Below are 6000 nucleotides of genomic sequence, written 5' to 3'. Positions count from 1 at the left end.
ACTACACCAGGTAGTCAAGTTTGAATGGGATAAACAGGAAATAGTTGTGCATGGGGAAGACAGTTTAAATGCTCACAGCGGTGCCATTGTACCAGTCGAGGGAATAGAGGATGACCAGGGGCCATGGGTTTACAAATGGCCGACACAATGTCGGTAGAGAAAATTCCAGAGGGGAAATACATTCTTAATCCAAAGATAACCTTTGCATCAGTCATGGTAGCCTATGAAATGTTAAAGAATGGTTTTGTACCCGGCAAGGGTTTGGGCTCATCTCTGCAAGGCATTATACAACCAGTATCTCTCCCCGAGAACTGGGGAACTTTTGGTTTGGGATTCATACCCACTATCACAGACATGAGAAAAGTCAAGAAACCAAAACAGAAGGCATGGGTCCTCCCAAAGCCAGTCCCACATCTATCAAAATCTTTTGTCAAGTCCGGTACCAGAAATCATCCGATAACAACAATTCCTAAATCCATGATTAATCCTGAGGAGGAATTAGTTGAAAGATTCGAAAAGCTGTTTGACGATGTGAACATGGTGGAAAGCAGTGAAGGTTCTAGCGACGCAGAAGTGCAATTCGTCGGGCCAGAGACAAGGCTTAATAATTGGAAAGCCACTTCTCTCCCCATTCGAAAGGGGTCTTGGTAGTTTATTTTGATTTTCCTTCAGTTTGTTTGGGTTACCTCAGGGTTGTAATCCCAATGTTTATCTTACAGTTTATTTGAAGTGTGCAAACCTTGTTATCTTTCATCATCCAATAAAATACAGTTTCCCTTTCATTATCATTCCTGATATTTTTCTTTTCTTTTTTTCTTTTTCTGTACAGTTCTTTTACGCTGGCTCTAGTGATATGGCATGCATGAGGAATCCTCAGCCCAGTCTTAAAAATCAATCTGATTCCGAATAATAATTCAAGAAGTATATTGTGATTATGAATCAGAATATGATGAGGATGAGGCTTTCGAAGACATTAGTAAAGAGTTAATTCATTTTGAGGAAAAAACCAAACCTAACTTGAGTGATACCGAAGACATCAACATAGAGGACACGAATAATATCCGAGAAACTAAAATAAGTGTCCATCTCAAACCAAAGATCCGAGAAGAGTTGATTAAAGCACTCATAGAATTCAAAGATGTTTTTGCATGGTCATATGACGACATGCCAGGTTTGAGCACTGATTTAGTGGTTCACAAATTGCCCACTGATCCAATGGTGCCTCCTGTCAAGCAAAAATTGAGAAAGTTCAAGCCTGATATGAGTGTGAGAATTAAAGAAGAAATCACCAAACAGTTGGAGGCAAAGGTCATTCGAGTCACTCGATATCCTGTTTGGTTGGCTAATATTGTTCCTGTGCCAAAGAAAGACGGCAAGATCAGAGTATGCGTCGATTATCGCAATCTTAACAAAGCAAGTCCGAAGGATAACTTCCCATTGCCCAATATCCATATTTTGATCGATAATTGTGCCAAGCACGAGATAGGATCTTTCATGGATTGTTATGCCGGGTATCATCAAATTCTGATGGATGAAGAGGATGTAGAGAAGACGGCATTCATCACCCCATGGGGAACTTATTGCTACCGGGTAATGCCCTTTGGTTTGAAGAACGTCGGGGCAAATTACATGAGAGCAATGACCACGGTATTTCATGATATGATACACAAGGAGATTGAGGTATACGTGGACGATGTGATCATAAAATCAAAGCATCAAGCCGACCACGTTGGGGATTTGAGGAAATTCTTCTTGAGACTTCGCAAGTACAAACTCAAGCTTAACCCTGCCAAGTGCACATTTGGTGTTCCATCTGGAAAGCTGTTGGGATTCATAGTCAGTCGGCGAGGCATTGAGCTAGACCCATCAAAGATCAAAGCCATCCAAGAACTGCCACCTCCAAGGAACAAAACTGAAGTAATGAGTTTGTTAGGGAGGTTGAATTACATTAGCAGGTTTATTGCTCAGCTCACGGCAACCTGTGAGCCTATTTTCAAATTGTTGAAGAAAGATGTTGCAGTCAAGTGGACTGATGAATGTCAAGAAGCATTTGATAAGATAAAAGGATACTTGTCAAATCCACCCGTGCTGGTTCCGCCAGAGCCAGGAAGACCTTTGATTCTTTACTTGATGGTCTTGGAAAATTCCTTTGGTTGTGTATTGGGGCAGCATGACCTCACCGGCAGAAAAGAACAGGCCATCTACTACCTTAGCAAGAAATTCACAGCTTATGAGGTTAAGTACACTCATCTGGAAAGGACATGTTGCGCCCTAACTTGGGTAGCTCAGAAATTGAAACACTATTTGTCATCCTACACTACTTACCTCATTTCGCGTCTGGATCGGTTGAAATATATTTTTCAAAAGCCTATGCCAATGGGGAGACTTGCAAAGTGGCAGATATTGCTCATAGAATTTGACATCATCTATGTGACTCGGACTGCAATGAAAGCCCAAGCATTGGTCGATCATTTAGCCGAAAACCCGGTCGACGAGGAGTACGAGCCATTGAAAATCTATTTTCCCGATGAAGAAATAATGCATATCGGTGAGATGGAGCAGATTGAAAAACCTGGCTGGAAACTTTTCTTTGATGAGGCGCTAACATGAAAGGAGTCGGGATAGGAGCTGTAATTATTTCCGAGACTGGGCATCACTATCCTGTTACGGTTCAACTTCGATTTTATTGCACCAATAATATGGTTGAATATGAAGCTTGTATTTTGGGGTTAAGGCTAGCCGCAGACATGGGTATCCAGGAAATCTTAGTCATGGGAGATTCAGATCTTCTGGTACATCAAATTCAAGGAGAATGGGAAACCCGAGACCTGAAGCTCATACCCTACCGACAATGCCTACATGATCTTTGTCAGCGGTTTCAATCAGTGGAGTTACGGCATATTCCAAGGATCCACAATGAGGTTGTCGATGCATTGGCTACCCTGGCATCAATGTTGCATCATCCGGACAAAGCTTATGTGGATCCACTGCATATTCAAGTCCACGATCAGCACGCTTACTGCAACATGGTCGAGGAAGAATTTGATGGTGAACCATGGTTCCACGACATCAAGGAGTATATCAGAATGGGGATATATCCAGCACAAGCCACAGGGGATCAAAAGAGAACCATTAGGCGATTGGCAAATGGATTCTTCTTAAGCGGAGGAGTTTTGTATAAAAGAACACCAGACCTTGGATTGTTAAGATGCATAGATGCCAGACAAGCTACGGCTGTCATGTCTGAAGTACATGCGGGAGTTTGCGGACCCCACATGAGTGGATATGTGTTGGCAAAGAAAATTCTCCGAGCCGGTTACTATTGGCTTACCATGGAGCGAGATTGTATCAGTTTTGTGCGCAAGTGTCATCAATGCCAGATACACGGGGATTTGATTCATTCTCCACCATCTGAGTTGCACACAATGTCGGCACCATGGCCCTTCATCGCCTGGGGCATGGATGTGATTGGACCGATTGAGCCGGCAGCATCAAATGGGCACAGGTTCATTCTGGTAGCCATTGATTATTTCACCAAATGGGTTGAGGCCAAAACATTCAAATCAGTGACCAAGAAAGCTGTGGTCGATTTTGTTCACTCAAATATCATATGTCGATTCGGAATCCCAAAGGTGATCATCACGGATAACGGTGCTAATCTTAACAGTAACTTAATGAGGGAAGTATGTCAACAGTTTAAGATTATACATCACAACTCTACCCCATATCGGCCCAAGGCGAATGGAGCAGTCGAGGCAGCCAACAAAAACATAAAGAAGATACTTCGGAAAATGGTAGAAGGTTCAAGAAAATGGCACAAAAAATTACCATTTGCGTTGTTGGGATATCGCACTACTGTTCGCACTTCAGTAGGAGCAACTCCTTATTTGTTGGTATATGGCACTAAGGCAGTAATTCCTGCAGAAGTTGAAATTCCTTCCCTTCGGATCATCGCCGAAGCTAAGATTGATGATGATGAATGGGTAAAAACCCGTCTGGAACAGTTAAACTTGATTGATGAAAAACGATTGGCAGCAGTATGTCATGGTCAATTATATCAAAGAAGAATAGCAAGGGCATACAATAAAAAGGTGCGTCCCCGAAAGTTTGAAGTGGGTCAACATGTGCTGAAACGTATTCTTCCACATCAGGTTGAAGCAAAGGGCAAATTTGCCCCGAATTGGCAAGGACCATTCATTGTGACCAGAGTATTATCCAATGGTGCATTATGTTTAACAGATATTGAAGGAAAATGCATGGACATGGCTATCAATTCTGATGCGGTAAAGAGATATTATGCATGATTTTTCCTTGGTATAAGTTATTAAATATTTGTATTCGCCATTATTTCGAAGATTGGAATGACAAAGGCAATTTATTTTGCTATCCAAACACTGTACCCTTTGTTTTCTCCTTTGAGCCACATTCGTTTCTTTCTTACCCACTCTTGGAATTAATGAAAATCAAATAAATAAATAAAAATATATAGAAAATCACTATTACAGAGTGAACTACGTTTGACCTGATTCCTCGAAGAGGATACGTAGGCGCCTCACGACTCGGTCATAGGGTGCATAATATGCATAATATGCATAATGTGCACAAAAGGAAACATCAAGAGACCCCAATCAAGAAACTGGGGCAGGAATTGTATTGGCAAATAAGAAAAATGATTCCAAGGGTTGTAATTTTAAACCCATATCAAAATTGTTTAACTTTTGATACATTTTCATTCCAACCACATACTAAAAGACCTTTCGACCAATCTTAGAAAAGTGTCGAGTCAAGCAAATGGAGATGATTCATAACACTCGGATCCAAACAAGAAGAAGTAATGAAAATGAGAGAGTCTCATAGGTGAAAACCTTCACGGGCACCATGAGATGACAGAAGCTGAGAGAAAGAAAAATGAGAGAGTCTTATTGGTGAAAACCTTCGCAGGCACCATAAGGCGAAAAGGAATTAAGAAATGAACAAATGAGGAAGGTTTGTCGGTGGAAACTCTTTTAGGTACTGTAAGTCGAACAAGGTTTGTAAATTGGCAAAAGTAAAATTGGGTTATGGAAATTTTGGGAAAACAAAATGAAACAATTGAAAAAGAGATTGGTTAAAAAGACTGGGTTGATTAATCCAAAATGCATACCCTGATCATTGGTGCCAGTGACTCCAATCAGATACGTGCTTTATTCCTTCTCCAACAGTCATCCAAATTTGGATTTTTCTTTTCATTCTAGATTGTCGAAAATTGTCATGTTTTCGTCACTAATAATCTTACTCTTCTAAAGCTTTTGAGGTAAGTTTTGTTCCAAACCAAATAAGAAGGAATGTCAAGGTATACTACCAAGATTCAAGATTGCATAAGGCAAAATACGGTCATGATGGGTAGGAAGTAATAGGATAAAAATAAGATATGGGTATAAGAAAAGTTGAATCCAAAAAAATGATTCAGCAATGTCAGGAGAGATATATGATTACAGTTGAAAGGGTTTGAAGTGAAAATAACAGTTGAGGATCCTATGGTTAAGGATCAATTACAAAGACAAAACTGTCTTTTCAACCGCTCCAAGGCAGTAAAAAAAGACAAAGAGAAACCCCACCCTTAGCAAGAATGCCACAACTGACCACCCTGCTTTAAACTGACGAAATTTTCTTTGATTTGAAACAGGGGCAAAAACAACATTAGTGTCAGGAAACACCCAGTGAAGGAAATAGAAGAAATCAGGCGTCCACCTGGAGAATAAGGAAGAGTAATGGAAATATTAGTAGTCAGGCGTCCACCTGTAGAACAAGGATGAGGAAAGGAAATAGCAGTCAGGCGTCCACCTGGAGAATAAGGAAGAACAAAAGAAGTATTGGCAATCAGGCGTCCACCTGGAGAACAAGGAAGAACAATGGAAATGTTAGCAATCAGGCATCTACCTGGAGAACAAGGATGAAGAATTGAAATGGCAATCAGGCGTCCACCTGGAGAACAAGGATGAAGAAAGGAAATAGCAATTA

The sequence above is a fragment of the Nicotiana tabacum genome, chromosome 22, assembly GCF_000715075.1.
Source record: "Nicotiana tabacum cultivar K326 chromosome 22, ASM71507v2, whole genome shotgun sequence".
NCBI lineage: Eukaryota > Viridiplantae > Streptophyta > Magnoliopsida > Solanales > Solanaceae > Nicotiana > Nicotiana tabacum.
Note: the sequence above shows the minus strand (reverse complement) of the source record.